The sequence below is a fragment of the Stegodyphus dumicola genome, chromosome 4 (assembly GCF_044657685.1).
Source record: "Stegodyphus dumicola isolate Sdum_Otavi_A_Nest chromosome 4, ASM4465768v1".
Lineage (NCBI taxonomy): Eukaryota > Metazoa > Arthropoda > Arachnida > Araneae > Eresidae > Stegodyphus > Stegodyphus dumicola.
In genome coordinates, this window is record NC_140771.1 from 129,639,430 (window position 1) to 129,661,523 (window position 22,094).

The 22,094-nt window shown below is 30.4% G+C and overlaps 1 protein-coding gene across 6 annotated transcripts in view; it reads left to right on the forward strand.

Annotated features, from left to right (window-relative positions):
• Positions 1 to 22,094, forward strand: part of LOC118198248 (filamin-A-like) — a 197,977-nt gene that overhangs the window by 19,749 nt on the left and 156,134 nt on the right. Inside the window, exon 1 of one of the 6 annotated variants that reach the window (XM_035369880.2) lies at positions 14,373 to 14,530. The exons of 2 other annotated variants lie outside the window; for them this stretch is intronic. The gene's annotated coding sequence lies outside the window, so the exon portion shown is untranslated. Of the gene's footprint in view, positions 1 to 14,372; positions 14,632 to 22,094 lie in introns of those variants that run through there. 3 more of the 6 variants (XM_085815435.1, XM_035369882.2, XM_035369881.2) reach the window with 3 other exon arrangements.

The window sequence follows — 22,094 nt, forward strand, 5'->3', positions numbered from 1 at the left end:
TAATTGGTTTGCTACAAATTACTATAAGAATAAATTAAAAATTTATATTTAGCGGCATTTTATATAAATTTAATTTTATTATCCTATTATAAAACTAAGAAGTAAAACATAATTTACCACTATATAATAACTTAATTCAGATATTCAGCATGCCTGCTATCAAGATGAAACACGACTAATATTCACCCTAAAGGTCCTTCTGATAAACAACATTTCTGAAATGAGAATGTAAATTCCTTTTATATTTATTCATTTCATCGGTTATGTTTTTTTCGTACGAAGAACTATAGCAAAATGTTAAACAGCATTATGCACATTCCAGATCCTTTTTTTTTTTGTCAATTAGGTTGTTGGTTCATATGAAAAATGTGCTTAACAGATAACTAAGCTCACCTGAGAATTCTATTTAATTTTCCCTTAAGAAAAGAATACGTCATAAAGGGATGTCACAGTTTACAACGTCTTGTTGCCATATGGTAAATTTGCTATTTTTTCAGTTATTGCTATTGGTTCGGGAGAGAGTTGTACAAAGGTAAAAGATATAGAGATGCCTATGTATATTATCAATGAAATGCAGATGTTTAAAACAACTGTGCAATTATAATTCTAAATTAGATTCTGCTTTTACAAATACAGAGAAAAATTCTGAAGAGACCAGGAAATATCTTGAAAATAACGCTTATAGGACACATTTTTGATACCCAGCAAAACGAACCTAAATGTTTAAAAAATATATTTGCATTAGTTATATATCAGTTGATATTTTCTTATGCTTAAATTAGGATGATAAAAAATTAGAATTTAGCGATGTGTAAAATTATTGTAAAATAAATAAATAGCATAAAATTTTATTTGCTAGAGATAGATGTTTCGTTATTGAAAAATTGTTATTTTTATCACTTCCTGAAATCTAGCGAATTTAGAGAAATTTATGAAATTTGAATAAATAAAATAAAATTTACGAAACTTTAACTAAAATTTCACTGTTACACCTAGAGCTAGTGTGTGAACTAAGAAGAAAGTTCTATTTTTTAAATTGCAAGAGCAAGCGGGACTCAAGTCAGTTTATGAAATCGTATTCGAATGAGATAATATTTCAGAATGCGATGATGTCACTTAATTTGAGCTTTGCTTTCAGACTCCTCTTTAATATGCGTAAATTTTATACTAACTCGAGATCGTTTATGATTTTGTAATTTTAGAATTACCATTAACCATCTTAAATATACATTTTTCATAGCTTATGTAAAACAAAATTTCACTCATGTTAAACAATAAGAAGCTAGAAATTTAAAATATCTCTTTGAATAGAAAATAATTCAAATATTACACTTGTTATATTGCTGTACACATAAATTTTGGAATGGAAGAAAATAAATGAAACGTCAACCGTAACGCTTGAAAAATGAAGAAGTACAAGTTGCTTTTAAGTCACTCAAAAAGTTAAGATTAGCTTGAGACAAAAAGCGAACATTGGTTTTTTCTTTTATGCAGCTAAATATAAACAACTTTTACAGAATTTTGCCAAAAATTATCTTATCCAACTATGCGCTCATGTAAACAATAATTTTTTTCGCTCTGAAAACTACATGGATGAGTTCCAAATTAAGTTCTCAAGTGTCCTTGAAATTATTTTAGAAATGCAACTGGGATTAATTTATCACTAAAAATGCTCTTCTGTTAGGAAAACCAGTCATTGCAAAGTGAGAATGATGCTTAAACGCGTAATGAAAATCACTTTTCGCGCCTTGCTGATGCATAATACCACATCATTATAATTTAAAAAGAAAGCAAGGAAATCCGCAAATATTTTAGGTTTGTATAAAGTAATTGCTACTTTTTACGCCCTGACAACCTACTATATGCATTGGTAACGGAGGTAATGTTTTCGCTCCAAATATTCGAGTTTTTCAGGGAATAAGCACGAATTAGGGTTTTTACAGCACGTTTTTACAGTTTTCACAATGCTGTTTGTCTGTTTGTGCGTCTGTATATGTATGACAAATTTTGCGTCCACGATAACTCTTACATGAAACTTCCAAAATTTTTTAATTAAGCTTTCTACCATCTTGAAACGCAACTCTCTTCTAAGAGACGAAAATATTGTTGTAGCATCGTTGTAAAAAATTTGTTAAAATATTAGTAAAAATTCATCTATTATAAGGAAGTATTTATATTAAAAATTTAAACAATAATATGTAAGTATATTTAAGTAAGTAATCTAAAAAGCATATTTAAATAAGTAATCTAATAAGCATATTTAAAAGAGATATCAAACAATTAAAAATTTATTAACTTCAGAATTCGTTCTTAGGAATTTCTGCATTTAACCAATAAAAAATTAGAATAAATAAAGCATTTTATTTATTCTTATTTTGTTTTCAATTTCTACTGACATTAACATAAATCATCCTTTCTAAATAAAATAACTCATATTAAGTTGTTTGAGGTGATATCACGAATGCTGGTTAAATCTATTTTCAAAAATATTAGCATGCATTCTCTTCTCTTGGAAAAACTAATTATGATTTTCTTCTCCATTGAAAAATTACGCAATACTTCAGCTGCACTTGCTGCATCTTTTATCGATATATATATATATTTACATTTCTGTATGATAAACTGACAGTATGGGAATTTTAATGTTTTTACAATATGCCACACGAATACGAAGGCAAAGGCAATTTTACCTAAAAATTTCTCTTGTTCCTTTCCTTTTACGGCAGATAGCTCTCGAGTGCTTTCTCATGCGCTTTGTGTTCGGTGTCTCGAATCAAGCTATGGTTTATATCAGCGATGTACTAAACAGAAGATTTTATTAGTCACAAATGTGCAGACAAATATTTTAATTGCCACAAAAATATTATTAAAGGAGAAACAAATGAAATGGATATTTATTATTTTGCATAGGTAATGTAATGCATCTGTACACTAGATATATACAGGTAAACTTGGTCAAAACCTCAAGCCCCAAATTCAATTTTTGACCAATTTAGATTTTATTTTATGCTTGAATTTTTGTCTAACTTAACTTTTATTTGTCTAATTTAATTTTTATTAATTGTAACATAATCCTCAGTCCTAACAATCGTAACATAATTCTCAATTATCAGTCTTAACATACTATGGGAAATTTAAGAAAATTAGCATATTTTTTTCCAGTTTTGAGAAAACTTTTTCACATTCTTCATTTGCATCGGTGGAAGACGGACTACATTCCTCATAAGTACATTTTTTAATAGATGCTTTTTCATTGATAATTAGAATTCCTCGTCCACGAGAATTCTTTCTTAAAATTATTGAGAAAAAGTTTTCATATTTTTGAAATTTTACAATTTCTCAAGAAATGAAACATTATCCGAAAACTGTGCCATAAAATTAATAAAAATTAATTTCAGTATTTATTTTTAAATAAATAATAAAACTTGAATTCTGGGATAGCTATTTAAAATTTAATCAGATAACTATTCGACATTATTAACTGTGAAAGCAGAGCTGAAAATTTCAAAGATCTTAAAACTCATTGAGTGTAGATTAATAGAAAAAAAAATCTAACAAAAAAACATTTTTTAAGTAAGATAAACAAGCAACATCAATGATTAAGAATTGTTTGAGTGTTAATTGAGTATTTGCAAATACCTAAATTTGATTTATTATATTATATTCAAAAGCAAATTTCTTTTAGAAACCACCTAAATTTCTTTTAGAAACATTAATTTTAGTTTATGGGTGGTGGATTTCCAAAACGTCTTACCAGAACTCCGTTCTCTATTATTTCTGCATAAGGTTTAAACTCTACGATCTACGACTTACCGTATAAAGGTATGATGAAGCAGATTTTATAGTCGAGAGTTCAAAGAAACAGCTGTGTGATTCATCGAAACATATTATAAAGTATTTTTTCTCTCCTTCCAACATGTCATAACGGTAGCCCATTCGACGCGTATTCGAGAGATCCAGGTTCGAGTCTCGGCGACGGCATTGCACATTTATCACGTCTCCACCACTAAAAAAATTAATAAATCTACAGTGGCGCACGAGCTAAAAGGTGGTGGCGAATAATTCGTCACCACCAGGATTTGGCGATTGGGTCACATAATCCTTATTCGTCCTTTAAAAGAGAGAGTATATAAGATATTTTCTTCCTCCTACCAGCATGTCTTTGTGGTGTAATGATAGTACGCTCTGAGTGTATCCGAGTTCCGGCGAGGGCATTGCACGTTTTTCACGTCTCCAGCATCCTAAAAGAAACTTAATGACTCTATAACATGTGTTTTATGTTCTATTGATTTTAACCTCTTTCTTCTTGTTTTAATACTTATGCAAACGTTTGAGTACTTTCTTACATTAATTCTACAAAATATAGAATTAATAAATAGTTATAATTAAAATGGACAGAAAGAAAGCAAACACGAAAGAGCAAGTAATGATTAATCAAAATATAACTATCATTAGCATTAATATATTTTTCACAAATTGTTGCAAGGCCGCTCATGGCAATTTGGAAAAAATGGGGGAAAAAACTGAACGATCAGTGCGGAGTTCTATACTGTTTGCTCATCAAGTATGACAGCCGAAAAAATTGATCGATTACCTATAAATTTTTAACTTGTAGCGTTGCGCGCCTCCAACTTGCACGCAACCAAGAGGTGACTGTGAAAACTGGATAAAAGACAGAGTCTTGTTAAGGGTTTAAGTCTCTTTTTATTCAACGTAATAAATTACAAGTGCGTGCTCTTGACGCTCACAAACTGCGCCAACTCGGCGGTCAAATAAAAATAATAACCTGAAAAGAAACTAAAGACAAGACTCTAACTACGAGGCTCTCTAAAAGTAACTAACTCACCGCGTTTTACAATACCGCTGCTAATTCAGCAAACTTGAAGATCACTTGAACGATTAACACTACTTCCAGGCAAGCACACAGGCCGAAACGCGGGGTTCTTCAATTTCTGGCCAACTACCTCCGCGCTCGTGAAGTAAGAATATCACACCTCGAACTCGTTTCCTTTCTATTTAAATCAGAATACTTCCGCTGATAATTTGAATCCTTGCGCGTTCTACTAAAATTTACATACTCTGGCATTGGCAGTTCCAGGGAAAAAGTAAGGCTTGTCAGGAAAGGTAGTTTAAACTTAAAATAAATGTTAGTTAAAATAAATATAAACCCTACAAACTTAATGAATTTATTGTTGAAATCTGTGATTAATTAATAAATCTTTGAGGTATACGTTCAAATAAAATATAGGTATACGTTCAAATATTAAATTAACTTTGTTTAGATTTTGATTACACTTAATTAGATGTTATTATAACGGAGCAGGTGTATTTGGTTTACACGAACATACAATTAATTTTAATAATTAATATAATAATTAATGTAACCTAGTATAATTAATAAATACTAGATTCCCTTAATATTCATGAATAATTTGTGAAATTAAAAAATGCAAACTCATGAAATAGCCTAAACGTTAGGCATTTGTCCAAACATAATGAATTTTTTAAAACAACTGTTTTCTTCAAGACATAGAAGTGCTAACCATAAAAATGCTAATACTCGTGATAACGCTTAAGCGTATTTGTAGAGAACTTAAGTTATTTTCTCGAAATCAAAGATAATATCAATAGACTTTAATCCTATTTTGTATGCTAAAATTTTTAATTGTAGAATTAAGCTATTCTTTTTATAAAGGATGATTTTAAATTGTTTTTATAAATTAAGAGGGTTGATAATACCCATACAGACGAGCAATAATTACCATAGAACATAGGGTCGCATTCCACTTTGAGAGGCAGAAATGAGGAAAGTAGAAACGCATCGAGGAAGAACAAGGAGACTATCTCCTAAGGAGTATCTAGAATTAACCGTTTACAAATTTGCATTGTGAAGAAGCAGCATTTTGCTCTTAATTGGTACCGGAGAGAGCCAATCAGAGCAAACGGTGTCCTTGAAAACGGCACAACACGATCGCTTCAAGTATTACCTTAAGTCAGGGGTTCTCAACCGGTGGTACGCAAGAGAAAAATAGATGGTACGCAAAGAAGCAAAGTATTTTTAACAATTAAATTCGAAAATTAAAACCCCAACATCTTGATTGATTTTTTTCCTTAGCACTCGTAAATGTATGCGATCTGAGCTTTGTTCAAGAGTGGTGGTGGTAGTCATACTTTTTAGTGGTGGTACTAAAGGTTTTCACTTTTTGTTTAGCTGGCACGCGTTAGTCAAAAGGTTGAGAACCGCTGCCTTAAGTAAAATCGCCCGAAACGTTTCGTGAATGCTATGGCGGAGTACACGTTAGAGGAATTGGCAGATATTCACCTCACATGATGCAAAAGAAAATGGACGTGAAGCACGAAGTTTGTACCAATAGTGGTTTCCACTCTTCGGATTCCAAGTCATCCGACCTTTTCCAGTGTTGATCGAAGAATGCGAGAAACCAGTTCTTTTGCCATCTCAAAAAGCAATGCAGGATGTTCGCGAAATGTACGAACGTCAAAAATGGAAGAGAGAGTTGTCGGCATTTTAAGCACTTTCTGTGACTTTTTCACTAAGCAATAAATCTGACTGCGCAGCTTTTGGTCTCGTTCATTCGCTTTCCCAACACTGTTGCAAGTTCAGTATGAAATTCTAATAATCCTCTTTTCTGCCTCTCAGAGTGGAATGCGACCCTATGGTCTATGGTAATTATTGCTCGTCTGGTTGGGTACTATCACGCCTTTTAATTTAGGCCCACCAGCGGCCGAGCGGTAAAGTCGCTGAACACTGGTAGTTCGGTCCGAGGTTCGAATCCCGCGAACGGGCTGGCTGCATGGGTGTTTTCGTGGTTTTCCCCATGTGTAACGTGTATACGAGCCAGTTTCCCTTAGAAAGTCCTCCACGAAGGCATCCCTCCCCTTAGGCAGATAGCCATAATGTGCTTTGCCGTAATTAAATACACCACCACCACAACACCACACCTTTTAATTTGTAAAAATAATTTACAATCACCCTGTAGAATACACGAACTTGCTTTTGCATATATCTTTTACGAATCCTTTATTAAGTAATTAAAATTGTTACATTTATTAAAGTAGATAAAACAAAAGATCGCAAACTCATTGTATAGATGACCATATGATCTTACAATTATTTAAATTATATTACTAATATTTTTCATTTTGAAGCTTGCATTTTCTTCTCTGTCTTGTGAATGTTTTTAATTTCTTATGTATATCTTTTACCATGTTTATAGCCTGCTATATTATAAATATCTGATTATGCCAGGTACAATTTGAAACAGATCTACTACATATTTTATAGATTTAAATAATGTAATTATATAAGGTATTTTCTCACTCTTTTACGTATGCTTTCGTGATGTAATTAGAAGCATACTCGACGCGTATCGGAGAGGTCCGAGTTCCGTGATCCGTTTCCGTGATTCCGTCCTACTTAAAAAAACGCTTTTCTAAAATGCGTGTATAAATAATGTATTAATGCTGCTATTCACTAGAGCAGTAGACGAGTGGTTCTCAACCATTTTTTGTCCCATGCACCACTTTTACCATTACTGAATTATCATCCCCAATCTCCACTCCTTTTTCAAACTCGAAAAATGCGCATACATTTATTTACATTTAGATTACGTTAGTTAGTACGTTTTATAAATTAAACAGGAAAAAGTACAGAAAATGTTGATAAATACTAAAACTTGAATAAAAGTGGTTTTTTATAGTCATAAACTAAAAGTAAGTAATTAACAAGTAAATAAAATGTTGACCGCATTCCCTCTTTGAAACTATAAAATTCCGCTTTATTTGAGAACCTCTGTAGAAAACCATTTTTAATCAAACGTAGCAGTTTCTGTTAGTATGGGAAGTATTTAAGAATGGAGCATTTTCGCAGACAAACTTAACTATGTCAGCAATGAAAAGACAACTTGACTTTTTATGAAACGACAGGTGACAGTTTTGAATGAAAGTAATCGACATTTATATTCGCATGCGGTTATTTGGACAGACGCCAACGAGATGATAGCTACTGAGTACTAAAGTCTTCCAACCTTCTTCATATCCCTGAAGAATTCCATTCATAGTTTTGCTTTGATCTTTATCCAAGAACTAATGCATCGCAGTTCTGCATATTTCACAGTTTCGCACAAGAATTGTGAAATTAGTATTTTTCATTTATTTCAATATAGTATTTTTAATTAAATACATACGGTGTTTTTGTTACATCAAGAAACTGAAAATTGAAAGTTTTCAAATGTTTTCTTATATTTTCATATTTGAGTCATATTCTGTATATAAAATGATTTTTAAGTATATAATACGATTTTAAAAGAAGATAAAAATTGTTAGTAATTATTTAGGAAGATTTATAATTTTATTAAGGTATTTAAATTTAATTCTTTAAATAATTTAAGAATTTTTAAAGAATTTAGTTTAGTCCTGTTTTAAGAATTAAGAGCTTGATTAAAATGTCAAAGAAAAACAAAATTCGGTGTTGACGCCCCCTTTTTTTCATCTAATGTCAAACGACTATTAAAATTTAACGAGAAATTGCTTTCACTCCGCATGCACAAAACGCTGATATAATATTCTTGGGTTAAAACTACAAGTAAGGAAAGTTATGTACAATAAAAGTGTTATATATAGCGAGAAGATTAATGTAACATTTTTTGAAAAAAACTGAGAAAGCTATGTCACATGCGATTACTCATATTTTACTACAAATAACATGACGTCTTAAAAATAACAATATTGCAATATTCAAACATTACTTATTAGTCCAAAGGGATTTGAATCCCGAAGGACTATTAGTTTCGTTTTGGCATTTTGCGTCGGACGGATATAAATGTCGGTTCACTTTTCAAACTGTTGCCATAAAATGTTAGAGTCCTGCATTATATTTGAAGAAATTAAATAATGAAAATCTGCGTAAATGTATGTATATTTCTCACATTGTCATAAAATAACGGTACATAGAGTCATCGAATTTTGAATAACGTAATCCTCCAACGAATATGAGCATGTGGAAGACCAAATTTGAAATTTGAAATTTGTTTTATGATCGATTTCCTATTTTTTAAAACTTTGACGAATTTTTGATTAACAAACTCAAGGATTTCAAAGCGAGCAATGGCAACGTTGTGCAGAAAAAACATTTTTATCTCCAGCGCGTGAGTCTCTGTATCGGAAATTCTAAAGATATGCTCGTTTTAAAACTATTTTGCGATATTGCTGTTGCACTGGATCTTATGGTTTAAGTGCGAGGAACATGATATTTAATAAAGAAAGGTAACACACAAAATGTTAAAAAACGCCCCTTTGGACGTAATTTAAAATCTGAAACATTTCAGATTTTTTTTTATTTAAAATTTCGTGTGTGTTTAGATGACTGAATTAGATTTGATTTAACTTCCCTTCACAAAAGATCACATCTGTTATTTTAGAGTATAATTCACTTGTTTTTGAAGAGTTGCTTCAGCTACTCTTAGCGTAACTATTCTATTCAATTTAATGCAGCCATCCTATTTTATTCAATTATTCATGAACTTCGAAAGCTTGCTCTAGAAGCTGAGTTTCTATTTGTGCTACTGAGCTGTTCCCTTTATCTAAACTGAGAACGCTTAAAGAATTGTTATCTGTGCTTAGATAACCACGTGTTGACATAATAATAGCATTTCATTTTGAAGACAGTCATGTATATATATGGTTTAGTCAATGAAAATTGATGGAGATAACTAAAATATTCTTGTATGAAGATACAGAATAATCACACAATTCTTAATGTTATCAGCCTTGAGTGTTGCTGGCCATGAAAAGATTCGTGATACCTTAAAGCTAGAAGCAACCACGCGCTATAACACGATATGTAGGTTTTGGTTCGCTGCAAGTGGAATGAAAGAGCGTTTAATAATGTGCTGCTTAAAATGGTGTTTCAACTCCAAAAATTCTTCAATAAGTGAAAAACGGTATGGGGTTATATCCTCTTCATCAGCCAAACACGAAACGAAATCGATATTTACAGAATAATAATCACTATACATGAAGAAAATTGCGTTTCGCAAACATGTGCCTTTCAAAGTTGAGAAAAATCTATTGAAGAATAAAAGACCGACCAGTCGAATATTATAGTTGCATATGAACTCATGGAACACTGGATAAATGAATATTAAAATGAATTTTGTAGTTCAAATTCCATTTTCAGGCAGCAACTGTATCTGTCATTTGACTAGAGGCAGGCCATTGATACGGATCACACCAATACATTTTGCACATGACGTCGCACTATTGAGTTTTATTTATACTCAGTTCAAAATGTCAAGAATCTATTTCTCTCCTAAAACATTCGGCCATATTTTAAAATCAATAGCTATTCCATATCCTTAGCGAAGCCATCATTATTCTCGATTGAACAAAAAGTAGTCATATAATCGTATTTATTTTAATTTATACATAATCAACTAATTATTTCATAACAATTAATATCTTTCGTTAGATGCAAGACAGAAATCATAGATATACGCATCGCATTAAAATTAACCTTCTCGTATTTCTCATGTGAATATTAAAAATTAAAAATTCTGAGCTTGATGTTGTTAGTCATGAGAATTAGTCATGTGCTGTCATTATTTATAAATATTAGTCATGAGATTTTTTTAATCATGAGAATACATGAAACTAAATGATGCACAAGAAAATGACTTCGTATTAGAATAAAATCGAAAAATGTTTAATTCTTCTTTGCAGTGATTGCACGGATGATAGTACGGTGGTGTGGTGTGGTGTAGTGGTGTATTTAATTATGGCAAAGCACACTAGGGCTATCTGCCTAAGGGGAGGGATGCCTTCGTGGAGGACTTTCTAAGCGGATGATAGTACGAATTGCAAAGCTAATATGCGTTTCAATAAAATTGCAGTAAACATGAAATTTTAGCATATTATAATACTATATGTTACCCTTATTTCTTATTCTTATTTTATTAAAAATAATGAAGTTACCACCTCTACATAAATTGATTTCCTTAACAACATTTAGCTAAATTTCTACTTGTTAAGCTTTCCAAAAATGCTTTAATATTCTATCTCATTCATTAGCATTGTTATGTTAAACATTCTAAAGAAACTATAGTTTTATACCTCAAGCATTCTTTTATGTGAAATGATTTTTGAAGAGTTTTTAAATTATCCTTACCAATATCAAACGAAAAAATGAATGCTTCATAGTTTTATAATTTCAATCAAACATTAAAGTACAGCAATATGACCCTTAACAACTGTCTTTGTCCTTGTCAAATTGAAGTATAAAATAATAAATAATTATATGTTCTGGAAAACGTATGGAAATATATAGAAATGGTACTGTTTGATGTACCCAAACTTTATTTACGTTAAGTTTATCACTAGTTCGGTAGCCCATTTAGCTTTTTCAGTTGGCTTTTTTAAGTGTCTGGAACTAAAATCTTTGTACGCTCTATTTCTTCCACTCATTACCTACTAAGCTAGTTATAACAAAGGAGGTTATGTATATATGTGCATATTAATTTTAATTTTACTTAAATTATTTCTACTGTACTCATTCGAAACTGCTTACTCAATTCGATGAGGGGTGGGATCCTCGACCCAGGCACCCTAGTGTTACACCACTCGCGTACAAGCGCTGTCTTTTATATTTAAGGGAAACAAATTAACAAAAGTTGGCGAAAGAAATTTAATTCAAATTTGCTTCTATTTTAATTGCTTGGGGAAAATTTTAATCTTCAGCCTGCAATGTAACATATTTTCAAAATAACGAGATTTTAACTAAAAATATATTGTTATTAGGCTTAAAAAATTCCATTCACCTTTATTAGAATTATTAATTATTGTGATCAAAATGACTGTAACGAATCATAAATATCATACCATTGTTTCATTATGCCAATAAACTTGAACTGCTAGAAACCCTTGAACAGCTGAATGCTATTACGAAGTTTAAGTCTTAAATAAGACGTTACACAATAGGCACCTGTAACAACACATTTGTCAATCATTCTTCGGCTAAGTTCCAAGTTCTTGTTTCCTTAAACGTGCCTCACACAATCGCGTTTAAGAGCTACAAACTTCTCCTCATCACGAGTAGCTATTATGTCAGTCATTTTTCACCCCGTAATGCTATCAAGACAAGATGAAAGGGGTACTACATTGTATTTTTTTTTTCTTTTACTTTGCAGAACAAAACACGGCTCTGGAAGCTATTGTGATGAACACAATTATAAAGAGAAACTAAATTACAGGAAAACACAAGATAAAATAAATAATAATTTTTACTCGTCCTTTTAATATTTGTATAGACTTGCTATACTCAATACGAAGAAAAATATTTAAATTAGCTGACAACTAAAATTTTGTAAGAAAGCAAATGGTTTTAATTTCCTATTCCTCTCTCACACATGCAGTTTTCATACATAATTTAAAAAAGGTGAAATTCAAAATCACAAATGAAGACAAATAATTCAATTACAGAAACTTCGGAGGTATTTAAAAATGTTTTATTCGAACATAAAATATTAAGTTAATATTACCGATTTAAATAATTTATTCCATTCATGTGTTTTCGTTCTCGAAGTTTGCATAACTGTTTTATAATAATAAATTATTCTATTATTATTATTAAATTCTGATTATTAAACTTTTTATTTTATATATTATTTTCAAAACTTTCGTATAGTACTTTCGTAAAACAACAACAATAGTAATAATACTCTCCAGAAAGGTTTACCTAGTTTTCCATTGGTCGTTTTCATCTATTCTGCCATTCGTCAAATATTATACGTAAATTGATATTTTGTGTATTATACTTTATATGGAATCCCTTATAGTAGATATTTCATTTCATACATGTCCCCGTCTCTTACGTAGCTATATGAAGTGACTGCTTTTGAATTTTCTTGCAATCTAATTTTAACAGCATTCAATCAGCTTAGAAATATCTATCAAGAGAATCATAGCTGTAGCCATCTAGCTTTTGAATATTCTTATATAATACCGATGTATTATGTATAAGAGTAAAAATTTTGTAACGAAGTTTAGTAGATACATGATTTTTCTATATATATTTTTTATGTAATATAACAGTAGTTATATTCTTAATCTTTATAAATGAATGTATGAGAGATAAAATCTCTGAAAAAAATAATTTAAAGGATTGTAGATAATTAATTAAAATGTTAAGTTACATATATAAATACAAAGTATTGGCATAATATCAAATTTTAAAGTCAACTGAAGTACATTTTAAAGTCAATTGAAGCTTTTGGATGCGTAGATCACAACATTTATGACACTGATCTACATAATGTTTTCCTTTTTTATTGCTAGCTAATCTTTGTAGGAAGGTATGTTTTATATTGTACATTTCCATTTAAATTTGTGATGAAGTTTGTGCCACCTCATTTTCAGAAGAGATAACGGGTAAGCAGGAGAAAGAAGGTTAATCGTCACAAGCTTCTTCTTTACGGGCCATCACTCTAAATATATTAGTTTCAATAACACATCGAACTAAAATTTCTAGATCTGCAAATCAGTGCTGCGATTACTTGCTATCAAAATTGCTGACTATTGTTTCTTATTTAGTGATTATATTTTGTGAACAGAGTGCAATCGAGTCTCTGTGACATCAGCTCTCAGTATATGAATATAAATTACTACTTAGTTTTTAGATGTGTAAATTAAGCATTATATCAGTGAAATAAGAGAAAAGTTCTAAGGTGGTTAACTTCTTGAATCGCAATTCTAGAATTAAAAATACCCTGTGTAAACTGTTTGAAACAAAAGAGAAAGAAATATTTAAATTGTTAAAGTCACGTAAATTGCCCAATTTGACGCAAGACAACGAATTAATTTTCATGAAACTTATAAATATTTCCTTTTTTAGTAATTCGAAGTTTGTACTTCTCGATGTTTGTATTAAATCTCAAGAATATTACGAAATGCACTGAGAGTATTGAGAAATTTTTCGATTTTAAACTCATACAGATATCAAAAGAGATTAATTACTTTCGAAAATATTATTATGCGTATCACATATTCTTATTCTACGCTAACAAAATTTATCTCTGTTTTCATTTTACTTTCAAAGAGTGTAGTTTGCAGGCAAGTTAGCAACATTCTGTCCTAAAGGATGTCGTACGAACTTAATTCTCAAAATAAGTCAAGAATTTCGGAACCATTTGTTAATTTCACTTCAGTTAAGAAGACAGATAACGTATATTAGAACTTGTAAAGAAAGGGTTTGAAACTGTCAGACTCTTCTGGCTTCTTAGCATAGTCTTTCTGGCCCGATTTCCCTCCTTTTTGGGACGGAGGCAACGTCTCTCCCCCGTCTCTGCGTCCAATAAGAGGCATCCTTGCGGCTTTCGTGCACCCCCATCTCATCGCAGCAAGTATCAGTTGTCATAGGCACATTCCCTTGATCCCCTCCGGTTTGGCCATTTGCCGGAAGCTGTTCCGTACCATACGCCGCGGATTCAACTGGGAGAGACCCCTCCCTTACAAGACCGAGGTCAGTGAAAAATTCATTCTATAATCATTCCTCAATGGTCATTTCAGAGTAATCTCTAAGTAGTAGTAAGTATTGTGGATTATTCTTGCTCAAATTCAGGGGTAAGCAAATATATTATTTTTCTTCATTATGTTTCTCTAATTTTTAAATTAAAATTAATGCACATTTAACTTGATTTGGAAGAAAATTCCAGATTTAAATACACTGAGGAACAACACACTCATTTAAGTTAAATTATCATAATAAACCTTCACATTTACTATTATTATACAATCCATATTCAGGAGAGAAAGTTTTCTTAAGTTTTAAAAGTGTTTGCTTTAAAATATATGTATAATTTTCAACAATTTAAAAAATTTCCTTCGTATCTAATTGATACTTGCATTTATTGTAAAACAGTAGAAGAATTTTTCAATTGCCTGACAAAATCAAAAAGGATAATTTTTTAATTCATGTAAGGCACACAATTATTAAAAGACAATCGAGTCCATGGATTTCCTAACTGAATTAAATATAAATATATTTTTGTTAAATTTTAGAGTCTCGAAATTCAATTTGCATTATATTGTAACCAATATTATTTAAGCATTTCAAACAAAGTACATTTTTACCAGTTTTTTTCAATACTAAATTTTAGATTAAAGAAACATTTCTTTCTGTTTCATTTTCTCAGTCTCACATAATTAGAAAAGTTAACAATAACAATTTAAAAAACGTATTGTCATAGTTTAAATTAATTTTCTATTAGCTACAAGTCTTTTACCGGTATATTTATATACATACACATATTGACATTAACATTAAAAATGAAGGACAAGAGCTCTAAGAAAAATTCAACCTCCCAAATATATAAGAATAATTTTTTCGAGTACTGTTAAAGTTTAAATTAAAATGAATGACATTATAGGGATTTCTGGCATTTTTGATTATTCAAGACGAAAATTATTTGTAAAATGGGTTGAAACTTTTATTTTTGTGAATTAAGGAGCGATTTTCGAATAATTAAAAACATGAAATACTCAGGGGAAAAGTTGGTAGAAAAGGATACAAAAATAATCAGCGCTAGATTTTGTTTCTTAATATAAGAAGAAGTAATATTGAGTTAAAGAATGCAAATTCTTAGCTTTTACAAAAATGAATTAATTAGCTTTCGTGTTATTTATAAATTTACGACGATGTTAAATCAGTTAATGAAACAAAAAAGAATATTATAATAAATAAAACTAGCATAAAGCTCAACATCACCTAAATTTTGAATCAGCATTGAAACAGAAAAATAATATTTTGATTGGTGATTACAATTGCTAAATAAATAAGCTTTATTTTGTAAGTAAATGCAAGTCTTATGCAATGAAATGCGTAGATTTCGAAAAAAACTTAAAAACTGCAGTAATTGGTTAGATGGTATTTTTAAGAATTTGCGTTAGTCATAATTTAGAAAACGAATGATTCATTCTGACTCATTTCTTACGTCATACAACGTCTAGACTATGCTCAAACTTTCACATGTCCCTGATTCAGCCATTACCCCGTCCAATGAAACGATAAGAGCACTAATATTGTGTTGAGAAAGTATTCTGTTTTAAGATAAATTATAATCTTATTCTATTCCAAAGAAAATTAGGAAAAGATCAATAAAATTAGAGAAAATGCTTAATTAACTTGTTTGTTGCTTTCAATGGTTACTCTTTGGATACTAAAAACAAAATATGCATGTAGAAGAAAATTCAATTCCTCTGCCTTTCATTCTATGGAATTCTATATAATCTCTCTACAATTAGTTACGTCCACTTTAATTAGATATTTGAGAAAAAGATTAAGATGGCTGAAAGAAGACGAGTGAAAGTTCTTTGATACATGAATTAATTATAGCAGGATTATTTTACAGAATTAATTGGAGTAGGTCTTTGAGTGAATCATAACAAATACACTAAGAAATTAAGTGGAATTAAAATATAGTTCTTATACTATTTGAAGATTACAGATGAATCTCTCTCTCTCAGTATATATAGTATCATAATTCTACTACGGTATCATATTAAGGTTTCGTTGAGGAGACGTTTTTTCATATCACAATCAATTGTAATGCAAATAGATAAGCTTCGCATCATTGGTATCAACTGCACATGTAATAATATGTATGTGTTCTTGAATGACTCGATCGGAGTTATATTTATATATTGTGAAGCAAGTTCAAGAAAACAATTTTATTGTCTGAACTTCATGCTTGTTTATTTACAATTAAGAACGTGAAATTAAATAGGTTGAAAATAAACGCAGGAGCTATTTCTTAAAAGCTTAAAACAATTTGTCGATTCATTTAAAATCAAAGGAAAAAGAGAAAAGTGACATTAAAGGTAGTTCGTAGTAAAGCTTGAAAATCATATGAAAGCCCTTTTGTTCATTTTCGAGCTGTTTTGGTATTTTTCGCCAGATAGAACCGGCATAGCTTTGATATTATTTCTCATTTAAAAGTCCCACTTTTAACAGTTTAATTAATTTTAAAAATTCAATTTTTGCTTTTACGTACCTATGCTGTTCAACTTTATATGAGTATTTAGCTACCAGGACTCTCTGTTTCATATCATTACGAATATTATTGGTAGGATATTTGGGATTTTTTGAAAACATTATGTGACTAAGCTAGTAACAGAATTTAAGAAAAAGGAAATAAATGAGAGCAATTAACCGAAGTCTGGTAAATGAAGCAAATATATCAAAAAAGCGTCTGTTTCTAAATTTTTGCTTTTTAAAAAACTTAAAGATTTTAAGAATTAATTGAAATTAAAATTACGTATTACATACCGATACATTTATCAGCGTATTTTGCAAGAAACATAAGATTAAAATAAACACTATTTTGATAAACAGAATAATTATTAAAGCAATATTATACTTGTCGTTAGATTACATGATAAAAACAATTATGTTTCATGTTAAGACATAAAACAATTATGTTTTTATGTCTTAACATGAAATTTAAATTCCAGGTATGACAATTGCATAGCAAACGAAATTTGCAGCAAATGAACTTGAATGAACGTTTCAACAAATGGATTTAACAACTTACCTTTACTTTGCAGGAAATTGACTAAATATCTCGGTACTGAAAAATGGCCACACAAGTAATACTTTAATTTATAAGACAGAAACTACTTTTATGGCTTATTATTAAAATATCTAACTGAAATAAACAAGGGCTGGATTTCAGTGACATGCTGTAGTCTATGAATATTTCATAGATAAAAAGTCTCCATTGAAAATGAAATTAACGAAAGAAAATAACTGAAAAGGAAATTCCCGAAAGAACAGCTTTGTTGTGCTTTCTCATAATTCAATAGCAAAACAATAGGCGATAAAGCAATTTGCTGTCATGTATATTTTAAGGGAAACAAGAAAAAATTTGATTCTGAGTATGGTTGGTTGGTTAATGTGATTACGGCAAAACCTCAAGGGCTGTCTGCCTAAGGGAAGAGATCCCTTCGTGGAGGACCTTTCTAAGGAAAACTGGCTCGTATACACGTTACGCATGGGGAAAACCATGAAAACGCCCATGCAGCCAGTCCTATCGTGGCATTCGAACCTCGGCGGAACTACCAGTGTTTAGCGACTTAACTGCTCGGCCGCTGGTGGGCCCATTTTGATCATGAAAGCTAAGAAAAAACATGCATCTGCATAGAACTGCATATAATTAATAATAGAATAATGCATATATGTTTTTAAGAAATTATACCGAGACGGGATATTATGTTAGAAAAATTTCCTTCCTCATAATAAATAGTACTGTATCAAATTTTATAGTAAATCATATTTATGTATTACAACATAAGATTTTGATTAAGTTTAAGTACATAATATTATGTGTATAAAAGTTTCTTATTTATTTCATAGCATTAACATAACCTTAGTTTTATTAAGAATAGTAAAGCTAAGCATGTTAAACTGAAGAGATACATGGGCAGGCTTTCAAAAACTCAAAATTACTTAACAAGGATATAAAACATTCGAAAACAAACATAACTTAATATTTTATGTAAAAGGAAATTAAAAAGAATTGTAATGGATCTCAGAATTCAACCGCAGAGCTTACGTGCATTTAGTGAAATAATTTATGCACTTAAATTTTAAATTCTAAAATTAAAAACTCTTTTAAGTGCTAAAGTCTTCATATGGAGTTTGACATATCTTAGTGCAGCATATCTTAGTAATATAAAACAACATGAGATGCAGAACTGAAAGTTTTCAACAAAATGGAAAGTTTAAAATATACCTAAAATCTGTTTCATTACCTTAATGATAATGATTTTAGATATTTAGAAATTTTAGTTCTTTATGCACTTTTGAAAGCATTCTTATCATATCTAAATTTAATCTTTTTATACAATGATTTAGTTAATTTGTGGGTATTATTAATATATCATTGTAATGAGTACTCAGAAGGAAATCGGCAAGAGAAAAATTTGTATCTGATTTTACTTTTCTGAAACACAGTTGCCATAAACACTCTGCTTGCTATGATAATTTACAGGATTGCGCTGATTGCATACATTTAAATATCGAAATTGTCTAAGCAGTTTGAGTCAAAATATTCGTACTTTAAAATTTATAATAAAAATTATTTATTGTTTTCAACGTTTTTTATTAATTTGATTAAGTGTTAATTTTTTCGTTCTTTTTAAATGTTTTATATAGCGGGTATAGTTGTTAAACTTCATGAAATTAATTTAACAAACGAGTCCTACAATAAACTAGTTTTTTAAAACTATATTTTTAAAACATTTCAAAAAAATTTTAACGAGGCTTGTTAATGCCTAATTTTAAATTAAATAATGTAAGCAATTTTTTAAATTTTTTTCGAGAAATGCTGTGTAAAAAACTCGTCAGTAAAGGTTTTAAGAAGAAAATCATGTTCAAAGCACTTCATTTCTTCTGTAGCTCAGGACAGATTTAAAAGATAGAAATAAAACTGCTACAGTTGCGGCAGAAGTCAAATTTCAGCGCCGCAGAAAATGTCAAAGCCGTGTTGCTGTCTTACTTACATTTCCGGTATGACGCGTTAGAGGAAAGTGCTATTTCTGAACTGCAGAATTCTTGAGTGTTTCATCGTCAAGGATTATTTATGAAACAAAATTCGCCATTGGAAAAGCGCTCTAGATATATATATGGTTGCGGTTGATTCTTGCGCTTCTTTATTTATATTTTCCTTTTATTTTTATATTTATTTAATTGCTATCTGCTTTTTATTTAAAAGAGTACATTTACAATTAATAACCAACAAAATTATATATTTTAAGAAAGATTTTTGGCATCAAAGAAATAATCTTGTTAGCCAAAAGTTTGCTACTTTATTTTTAAGAAACTGTAAAGCTACGTTGCATATGTAATACATATTTCATTAAATTGAAAGCAAGTATAATTCTTTCAAATGAACACGAGATAGTAAGTTATGATTTGTGGTGAATAAGAGGAAAAAGCGACAACATGCTTAGGAGAGCGCATTCTTCTGCAGATGGAAATTACTATTGAACATTTGAAATAGGAATTTTCAGTGTTTTATAGCGAGCGTAATAAATCTTAAAACAGGAATTATGTCTCCTGCCTCTGTGTCCATGTATTTAAATAATATGCTACCTTGAGTTATGAAGGTTGAAAAATGTAAATCTGTGTAAGAATGCGAAAGAACTAAAGGACAATGTTTAAATAATTCGTTTTTTGAAATATTTGTTTTTAGTCTAATTTTCGACTGTGCAAAACTTTATCTAGAAGTGGCACCAATGGAAAAGAAATATGTGCAGAAGCAGATCAAAACTCATCTTGCCGTTCTCGAGAAAAATTAGTATGGATATAATAATATGACTAATTAATTAGAACCTGTGAAGACACAGAACCATTAGATGGAGAAAGCTGGGCTAAATTTAGAAGGAGAAGGGGGAACTTTTATGTGCTCAGAGATAATAGACGTGTCCGAAGTTCTATTATAAATGTATTTATTTTGTAAAAAATGCATGTATCAGAGACTTTCGTTTATGAAACTCTTAGATTGTAATTATTCGGTCTTTACTGAATTAATAACATTTACAAGTTTATCAAATTTATATAAATCCATTTTTGTAATTCGTTTACCAGCCTTGCAGTTTTAAGTGATGGGAAGGGCTAAAGGAATATTTTGGAAGAAATGGAGATAAATTATTTATTGAAACTGAGGAGTATGTCTTAAGATTCCAAAATTTTAAAACGGCTTAACCTTTATTAACCAGAACAAAACAATCAATGAAATTCACTTGATTAACATTAGCGCTTTTTTCCTGCTTCACAATCGCCCACCAGCGGCCGAGCGGTAAAGACGCTGAACACTGGTAGTTCGGTCTGAGGTTCGAATCCCGCGAACGGGCTGGCTGCATGGGCGTTTTCGTGGTTTTGCCCATGTGTAACGTGTATACGAGCCAGTTTCCCTTAGAAAGTCCTCCACGAAAGGCATCCCTCCCCTTAGGCAGATAGCCCTCGTGTGCTTTGCCATAACTGAATAATCCAATCCAATCCTGCTTCACAATCTTAAACGGATTACATTTCGTATCATATGTATTAAACTGATTTTTAAAAAATTATTTAAATTCTTAATAATTCTTCTTCCGTGCAAAGTAATGAAAGAGAAAGAATCATTTAGATACCAACAGAATTTTAACTGTTAATTAGTACTAGAAAAAATATTAAATCTAAAATCAAATATTAATACATTTCATACTATAGATTATTATTATACTACAGTCATATAACTAATGTTATTACGAAGAAGAAACGAAAGCCACAACTTAAGTTATTTCCTTTTATGTTGATAAAGAATTAATTAAGAAGGTAAATATATCATGTTCGCATTTCTTCAATAAAATAAATTTACTTAATGGTTTATTTATTCTTTGTTAAAATTCCCAATTATATTCCAATCTATTTTTTTCATTCCGTACAATCACGCTATTTGCAAATATGTTAAGATGAAGATCATCAGAGTTTTAATGAGCATATTGTAATTTTCCCCGAATTTGATTGAATTTAACGTTTTTAAAGTTTACTTAATGAGAAGGATCTGTAATTTAAGTCAACTGTGATGCACATGTGATATAAGACAACGGGGGGTAATAACTTCTTTAACTTCTGTGTGTATGTGCATTCTTAAAATAGATTTTCTGGGAAACTGCTAAGGCTTAAGAGCAGCAGCTTTAATAGCTGTTATGAATTTCTCCCTCGGTATCGCACTTGAAGTTGCAAATATTTATTTAAACTGATATTTGTAAGAACAATAATCTATAGAATTGCTCAACTGATACACAATTTGAGAATTAAGAGAAAACTTTGTTTTCTACTAGTTTTCTGTGAGTTATAACAGTATAAAATGATTCACATGAAAACCACTTTCAGCTTTTTTCTGTCAAATGGTTTTTCTGCATTCATTCCTAATTTATCTAGCTAATTTTAAAATTATGGTAACAGTTCGGTATTGGTTAAAATTTCCTGTTTTTTTGTCAGTGATTTGTTTTTAGTCTAGTAGGAAAAGGTATTTTTTTTGAGC